The following is a 9,832-nucleotide window of genomic DNA, read 5'->3' on the forward strand; positions in this document are numbered from 1 at the left end:
ACTGCTGTGCAACGAAAGGTGAAAGTTCAGTGGAAAGACCTTTCAAAGCCAAATCCAGCAATGACGATACAAGACAAGTTTCTGAACAAGTCCCATGCGGATTCTGTTACACTAGCAGGTGTGACGAACGATATAAGCCACTAATGCTGTATTGTAGCCAGTATTAAATTGAGGTGTTTCTTAATTCGTTGAAACATCGATTCGACAACAGCTCTATTCACCAGCAGACATGATTATTACTAGTGATACCATTATCTGGATCTGTGAAGAAACTTTTACCTCCTGCGATGGAAGTGAAAATTCCGGTTCCAAAGTCCGCGACCATTAACACCTCACTGGTGCGTACAGAGGATCTTCACACGACGCATGTCATCCATAGATTAGAATTTATCCAAACAATACAAAAATCGCTGTAGTTTTTCATAACCTGCGTGGGTATGATGCCCACATAATAATACAAGCAGTAACAACGGGGTCGATATCACCAATAAGTGTTATTCCAAACAAAATGGAAAAAATGCACAACGTTTCGGTTGGGTCAACTGCAGTTTATGATTCTGAATTCGTCCTTGGGCAAGAGTTCTCTAATTTGGAAAACTTAACAATTACCTGTAGGTATTATTCAACCAATAAGGACTTGTTAGCCAGCAAATGTGTCTCCATACGAGTGCATGAGTAACTGAGAAAAATTTGCCGAAAATTAGTTGCCACTGTTTGGAGAGTTTCATTCGTCGTTGTCACGTTTGGGTATTTCAGAAAAACATCACGCGCACGCGTCCGCATTCGAATGCAACAGCGAAATGATGTATTGTTGCTCGTTAATGTATCTGAAAAATTTCCTTACACTGCAATGCACGTGCATAAACTCGATTTTGTGCATTACTTCTCATCACCATGGATGGCTTGGGATTTAATGTAGTCCATTACCAAAATTAAGTTGGAATTCCTCATCGGTATTGAGCAGCAATTGTTTATTGAGTGGTCTCTTTGTGGAATTTCCATGGCAAGTCACATATAAACATAAACTTATATGCCCCGCTGCCCAAATAAATTTGTCATGTAGCACAATTCCAATGATCGATATGATTGGTCAATGATACAGCTGTTACCTCTTGGTGGGTTTTGGTGGAATAATCCTAGATATATTGATATGCATACTCATGTTTACGATTACATCATCAACAGTTACCGCGGATATTTTTCTGAAGTTGAGCTAGAATATCCAAAACAGTTACGTGATGTACACAACGATTATATGGCGCCAGAAGCTTTGTCACTACCGGTAGTATGGCTGTCTCCGTACAAGTGCATGATCGTTTATAAATCTGGAGGCAAATTTACTGAATGCAACAAACCAGTACCCAGTCTTAGGACGAAACAAAATCATGTATTACACGTGCGAAATCACTAGCTGTATTTTCGATTGGGTATACGTTTAACCATTGTCCACTGATTGTTTGAATTTTGTCAGAATGCTTGGATGGCACGGTATATAACAAATTAATGCGGATCTGCACACAGCGACCACGAATGAGCTTGGAAAAGAGATTGTAAAGCTACGAACAATGCTATGCTTGCAAAATAACTCATGGAGAACCTACGCAAATGGATTCGAGGCGATCTTGTCCGTGATAGTGAACAACACAAACTTCGAAGGCTCATCGCTGATCCGCCAATTGAATCCAGAATAATCTTTGATCTTGGACTTGTTGCTGCTCACAGATCAAAATCAAACAACAATCTGGAAAAGCCTATCATTGTTGGTTCATCCGTGTTGGACTTGTTGAAGCTGTTGATGTAGGAGTTTTGTTATGGCAAGAACACACCATTTTACCAGCAGTGACGCGTACGCGGCATGGCTGGATCATGTTTGGTCAATGAATTTGATATCATCTATCATCACAAAGAACATATGTTATTTAGTAACACCAATACAAAGTTTGTATATTCAAGGGTGAGTGTGGACCATGGGTTATGGTGCACAAACATCTCAAACACGTCATGTACGTAGAACGTCTTCGGATCAGTTCGTTCCAAAACGTTAAGACATCGACCGATCATACTGGGTCAGAAGCACGATGCTGTCTACCTCACCAGATGCTTACAGATACAGAACAAATTTATTTCCTGGTGGGTGCAACTTTATCTGCTATAAAATCAATTCTTGAGCAAGTATCCAATTGCATTAGCTTGTTGTAATTCAATTGTGTGTTTGTGAGATCGCTTTACGGGGGTAATACCCCCGAGTGCTACACTATGGGTCAGAGATATAACTGCACTAAGAGATCTCATTAATAATTATTGTTCGTACTGATTTCCAAAGAACCGTTTCTCGAGAGTGTCATTGAATCATTCCAGAATAACTTCGATTACATCTGCAACACTCCCATAATCATTTGATGAACCTGATTAGGTATTTGGACATTAAACGAACAACATGAATTTGTATTGGTAATGGTAAGTCAATTTGCGACATTGATTGTTTATCTAACCATTCTCCAACAACACCATGGGTAACCTTTGCCGCACTTACTGACGTTTTCGCGACTTTTTCACCTCGTCAGTGCCCACGTGGACTGTATAATATATTTGATAAAATTGGGCTTTCTTTTTCCATGTCTACATATATTAATATAATTTACTTTTAATGAGTATACTTTTTCCACGGGCGATAGGACCGCCTAATGCAATCTACACTTTCATGTCGGTAATACATTGCATCAATATGAATTACCAATGCTTCATCAGGCTTTGGCTTGGTGTTAGAATCAAGTCGTACATCAAGCCGTATACCTGGCCAACAGTTATTGTATCCAAGTGTGCTTTTTACAAGATTATGTACTCTATGATGAAACCATTAACTGTATTAATGCAGCAGTGATATCACTACTGAAATTTAAAAACAGAAGTCGTGAATTTCTTTCATCAACATGGAACACAAGTTCCAGTAATCGATGGTTGTCCATTACGTGCTTGAACTCAAATTAGATTTATGTTACGTGTTTTCTTGTGAAATCGAAATCAGTATGAAGATATGATTAGATTATATTCTGTATAATTCAATAGCATCACAATTCACAGATGCATTCGGAAGAAAAAAATAACCTTTCCGTTATTGGCTTTTCTGCGCAGGCAACGCCTAAACTATCTAAGCATTATAATATATTGCCAAGCACATTAATTGGCCCTGCTAGATGAGGAGAGACGTATTCGTTGTTGAATATGATTCACAATGGACCCCAATAGTTTACTCATTATTGATGCCGGCCCTGGTGAGAACATCGGCATCAGGAATTGTATCTCTCCACCTTATCCGCTTATCGGAAACAATTCATGTAGTATTGATTGAGTGGTCGGGAATGTCTGCAAAAGACATTCCATGTCTTGTTGACATACAGGATTTTACAGGGAACTTACTTGGTCTGAACAATCCTCCTGTGCTATGTTTAATTCTTTCGTTCAAATACATCATATGGCTAGAGATAAATAAACACGTGCCCAAACGTATGAAGCCATGGTAAGGCTTATGGAACAAGTACACTCGACAAAACGAAATCCTAGGTCGCGAATACGTCAACCAAACACTGAAACACAGACAGACAGATGCACCTTAATATACACATGAATAGTTGGATCAAACATATGCAGAAGAACTAACTCACATAAAAAAATCTAAAATATGCAGCATGTGTACCCAAAAGCGAAACGTTAGCTGTTCTTCCATCAGCAAGACTCGAAATTCTGAAAACAGCCAAATCAAGGAAAGGAGTCTAACGAAACCGTCAAAATGGAAACTACCAGCTCAAACGAAAGTTTCTTTTTGACTATTATCTATCATATCAGAAGCAGATCGAGAACGACAAATGTGTATACGAGAAGCTATGACCACCACCAATATATGTACCGACTCTATTTGAACGATATCCTATACCACTGGCTGAAGAAATGCCCTTTGCACCCTTACCGGATGAAGACCAAAAACGGTGGCTGGAATAAAATAAGAAGGCTACAAAAATATGAAGCACCTGCACCAGCACCACACCTGCATCCAATTCCGAACTATCATACGGATTTCGATTTTCACAGAGGAAGACAAAAAGTATGGCAATGTACCATCTAAGGCATGAAGAAGCCGTTATGGACTGTGTGACATTAAGGACCTTACGGATCGATTGGAAACACTTATTGGATCCATTCGTGGAGGTAACAATGCATCAAAAGTTATTAGTGAGGCCATATCGATTTGTTAGTGGTTGCTCACCAGTGATATTCACAAAGCTAATGCCTTTCTGGAACCAGATATTGTAGTACACACTTTCCCATTCTATTATAATACAGTGATTAAACTATACATATGCCATTAGAAAAGATAAAGCTGCGACCATTTTGAATGCTCTAGTTAGTTATGAAAATGTTTCAGAAACCTCTATCCAAAACAGATTGAGATTCCTTTTTTTTCCTCTTAAACTATTGCAAGTACAAAGACATTATCAAAATCAAAATTCCATTCAGACAAATGAGGCAGCATTATGCTAAATCATCTAACTTTGAAAACATTCACATAATTAAATATATTTATTGTATGTAAGCTCCACTAATCATAATCCTTCACAGCAATAATTCTTGTGAGTTGCTCCTTTTCACCCATCCTATAAAATCGCGTAAAAGAGTGCATTTATTACCCTACGAACTCATGGAGATGGATCGGGTAATGACAATACAAGATGATTACTTTTAGAGACAGTTTAACCTTTTATCAGTCTGGTTCGTTTTTGCAACTTAAATTTGAAATATGTTTTGGAATTTTTTCTTTAAAAAACCTTTCACATCTTTGAAATAATAGATCGTCAATTTCTTGAATTTTATATGGGTAATTATGAGATGTAGGTTATATTACCGATGTAATATCCTCAGATGTCTTTATGGTTTATCATGTGAGATATGGTATGAGTGGATAACTTTACATGCACTTTATTTTGATACCAAGCCAAATATAGACTTGACCATTAATGATTATATGCTGATTTGAATCTCCGATAAAACATAATTTTTTTATTGGTTCTTCAGAATTAAAAAAAAAACCGCATCTATGAATGACCATATAACTAAATGAAATGTTATTTCAAAGTCAATTAAAGAACTAGTCAACGAATAGTATGCGTTTTCAAGTGAAACGTTAAGTCTTATACGATTTAATGTTTCCCTCCAGTGTCTCGTCCTTGTAGAACTCATAACTGCAATACACACAGAAGCGTTTCTGTATGACAAATATGGACGTGAAATTGGTCTACAATTTGTTTCAAATATATTGCTTATTATGATCATCTCGATTACTTCAGCTTCGAATGTACATTACTTCAGCTTCTAATGTACATTTAAAAAAATACAAGTTAGAGTAATGTTTTGTTTTTTGACTGAACGAGGAATATGCATAAAATCTTTGATTTTACAAGTCCACAAGTTATTTCCGACTCCGTAAATCTTTAGATAATCCCAAAAACAACAGAATACTAATAAGTTAAAGTTGTAATTGTGTATATACATTGTGTATTTATTGGCTGGGGTCATTATAGCCTCTGAAGTGTATTTACAACATTCTACATTAATAATTTCTACTGGTTGTTTGGCAATATGTCTTCTTTAACTTTATTACGTACATGTCAAGGTAAAAAAGACAACAAAAATTAAATCTGCATTTATTTCCTTTCCTCGTTGATGTGATCGAATATGTTGTTCCTCAGTTGTATGGGAAATATCGTGATTACCAACAACACAATATATTATCTCTACAAGATTTACTATTGAAAGTTTAGCACATGGCTATCCACCAAGGTCTGTATTTGGAGGGTCTTTTATAAACGGGGGTAATTTTATAATCAATATTAAGAACAAGACAAGTATGTCACAAACAGTTTTCATCTCCTCCAAAGAAAAAGAGCTATGTAAGATAGTGACACAGATCACTAATTACCCTTGGATAACTGAACCCCAGACACTCATGCTAAATGTAAATTTTCGTCATTATAATATCCTATACACTACAACATAGGTGTGGACCCAGTATCGTTTCATTATTTACTATATATGTTTTTAAATTGGAACTGATGAAAATGAAAAAAAAATCTAATAAATATTAACTATTTATTGTTAATTTAGTATAACATCCATATATTCAATGTTATTATACCTCAATAATGTGCAACGTTTTATCTTGTTACTTTGTTTGGCTCACGCATAAATACTGTGTACTGCGGATGACACGGTCAAGGCCACAGTCTTTATTAACTGATTTGTATTAATGCACCGTATGTAAAATTGACGCGCGAACTATATTGCAGAAGTGAGATCTTATTTACTTTACAGAAAAGTCTTGGTTCAGAAAAAGAATCAACGTTTAGGTTTGGACCAAGACAAGAAAATCCCAGTCGCGGGGTACCTTACATGTCCCCCCTCGGCAAGCCTCGTGGGAAGACAAATAATGTAACCCTTTGACTGGGATTTTCTTATCTCGTTCCAAACCGCAACATACATTATATATGTTCGTTCCCTAGAGAATCTAACTGATCTTGTATGGAGCATTTCTGTAGACGAATTGTGATAGAGATTTAAAATGTTAAAACATAATTTTATCTCAATACATGATCATGTCGTTTTCATATTAAAAAAGTGGTACAAGGTATATGTGATTTATGCACCAAGTGTCGTATTCTCCTATTTCTGCTTAACAGCGTGATAAGCATATTGATGATATCTCAATCACTTTCCTAGTTCTGATTTGGTAGGATTTGTCAGTAGTTTGCAGGAACCAAAACGAACAAAGCACAAAAAGCATTGGAAGGTAGATAAAAATGACAGAAGGATAGATAAATACCTTGTCAAATTTGTAACTGTTTCTTCTTGATGATTATATTCGTATGCTTTCCACTGGAATGTATGTTGTATAGATGCAAACGTATGTATATTTTACTGTCTTGAATGCTGCTAGTCTTGAATGGATTAAACACGTTCCTCAAACCATGTATCCACAATTCTTTGTTACGCTATGAATTATACATTAAACTTTCAAGTGGATTTCATGCATAAGTATATAATTACTATGAGATGTTATTGTTTAGCACGAGTGACAAACCTTCATGTGAGCTTCCTGTAAACATTGACTAGTGAGTGTAATAAGGATATTTAAACAAGTTATGAATATGAGCGCGCTGTATAACAAAGTTATTTATTAGTGAGTACAATCCCCTATGCACCATTACATACTTTATCAATATGATTATCCTGTTATTAATTCGATTTTATGTTCCGTTACTGAAAAAAAAAAAAAAAACAAATATAATTTTGTCACTCACCAAATCTTTCACGACACAATTCAGTCCAAATCTAGTTAAGGCTGTGTGGAGGATGTAACAAAGTTTGGATGCTGTGCTACTTCATGACGAATGATTTATGAGCCTGTTTGTTTCATGGTTACCTCGAGTAAAAGTTCGCGAATGGTAGTTCGGCATTTTTGCGCAACAAAACTGTCCAGTGTCACTAGTATATAGGCATCGGTTAACTGCCTTATTTTTCTTTCCAAAAATAATGTGTACCAACACCCACTTAACAGTCCGCCTATTTCGAGCGGTTATGGATTATTGATGTTTTCCCTGGTCCAAGCTTTATTATTTACTTTTGAGTCAGTTACAAAAAAGTGATTCATATTTTCATCACACGTGACATCTCTTAATATATGGGCGAGTAGCTGCCTGGTGATTAAATCCGTCTTTGTTTTTGATCAACCGTGAACATCCTGGACTCATATTGCACAGACCTTTCTGACATTCTAATTATTCTTCATAATATTCACAACGGATGACTAATTAACACTCATGATAATAGAAATATCATCAACTGTTTATCAAACATGTTCTTAAACGCAATGCAATTGAATAGAACGGTCTTCTAGAACGCAAGTCCTCTTCCATGGTTGATTCTAGATCGGATTTGATATCAATCAAAGTGTACCATACTCGCAGATTTACAGCATTTTCATTTCCCATAACCAAAAATAGTTCCTTTTCTCCAAACGTTTAGATCACTGCCCTACTCTGTTGCATTCAGACTCAGATGTAGTATTCAAGGAGTAATACGTCAGCATATATGAGATCAAGAACAGTTCATTTAATCTGATTTCCCCCCGTATTATCCTTGATTGAAGACCTTGTAACATGTCATTTTCATGATGTGATGCTTGTGCAATATCCATATAATGCATCTGACAGCATGGCAGCGAACATCATATCGAAGTGGAATGGAACCGATTCGCACCCTTCCTTAACTCAATAGGAGACTAGAAATTGTTCTGATGATTCGCCGTTGCCCACATAGTGTCAGGTCAGGTGGACGAAAAGTATATACAGGTTTGAGATCTGTTTCTGGCATTTGTTCTGGAGTTACCGATATACCAACACCATGACAGTGGTCCCTCGTCCTTTCCAGAAGCCACACTGAACCTCAGGCAGGAGTCCCTGATCATTTACTTCTTTGTGCACATGTCGGTTCAGTTGAACTTTGCCGATATTTCTCTCGGTTTTTCTAAACTAAGATAATGGGATAGAGATGGGGTAATTGGAAAGCAGAACAAATTGCAATGACATTGTGTAGCACATTAAATTCATTGAAAAATCGAGGATAATTAATGTTACTTATCGTTATTTTTATGTGCCGTTAAAGAATAATGAGTGGAAATTAATTACTGATCTAGAATAAGCAGCACACAGTTTTAAGACTATTTATATATGCGTATTATTGCTCCATGGGCGGATCACAATTTGATATACCAGCAGCATTGGCATAACAAACTGCTTTTCACCAATTTGAAAGATTATTGTAAACTCTTTTGTACATATGAAGTAAATGGCAGTTAGAATATTGCTACTTTTTCCTGTCGGATGAGCTTTGAAAAATATGTACATTAGGTTTGCAAAATAATATGTCCTTGTCCGGACGAAAGTGTAAGTTTTGTTTATTTATTTGACTGAACACCGAAGTATTTGAGAATAAACGGTGATTATGTTATTCATAGTAATACAGGATTATAGAAGAGTCTGCAGTATTTTCTGTTTATTCAATAACTCTCACATATAAAAAAGTACCTTAATGACGAACGCTTGTAGTGGCACGTATCGGTCAGGGGTAGATAATTTCTTAAGAACTTTTCTTTAGATAAGTCTACATAAACCATAATAAGTTCATAGTCCTTACATTTGTTTCCATGGCTATTTCAGCATGCCATATCACCACAACAGGCATTTCTACAAGACTTCATATGCTTTCAATCTGATTATACAGCTAGAGTGTAAATGATGATGCATTAAAAAAGATTAACGTTTGTATAACATGGTCTTTGCGGTGGGAGTTGTCGTCAGCACGTCCTCTAAAGTAGGCTTATAACAGTGATATACTTTAGTGATGTGCATCCTTGTCATGCATTTGAAATGGGGGAATACGACCGACACTCCATGAGAGCAGGCTTCCTATTGTTTCATAACGATAAGTACGGTGACATGACTCATGTCCGATCGTGTTAAGTGGCATTTAACATGGCTCGTATATAACGCATGTATGAAGCTGACAGACTGAAATAAATCTGAGACGCTTTATTACACAGAACGAGAGACAAAGGTTATGATGTTTCAATAAAGTTTACTTCCTTATTATATCAACAACATGTATCAGATCTATGAAGACATTTGACCAAAAATGGTAATGTGAATGTATATATATATATATATATATATATATATATATATGTATATGTATGTATGTATGTATGTATATATATCTCACTCAG

General features: G+C 36.2%; 1 protein-coding gene across 3 annotated transcripts in view; it reads right to left on the reverse strand.

The window, feature by feature from the left end:
- The window catches only part of LOC149770160 (uncharacterized), an 81,467-nt gene extending 73,116 nt beyond the window's left edge, over window positions 1–8,351 (reverse strand). For 2 of the 3 annotated variants that reach the window (XM_089949303.1, XM_089949299.1), the window contains exon 1: window positions 6,872–7,117. The gene's annotated coding sequence lies outside the window, so the exon portion shown is untranslated. Of the gene's footprint in view, window positions 1–6,871; window positions 7,118–7,349 lie in introns of those variants that run through there. The other variant, XM_089949301.1, reaches the window with a different exon arrangement.
- Window positions 8,352–9,832: the final 1,481 nt, after the last annotated feature.

Source organism: Sinohyriopsis cumingii, unplaced genomic scaffold (assembly GCF_028554795.1).
Source record: "Sinohyriopsis cumingii isolate HCF-2022 unplaced genomic scaffold, ASM2855479v2 utg002588l, whole genome shotgun sequence".
Taxonomy (NCBI): domain Eukaryota; kingdom Metazoa; phylum Mollusca; class Bivalvia; order Unionida; family Unionidae; genus Sinohyriopsis; species Sinohyriopsis cumingii.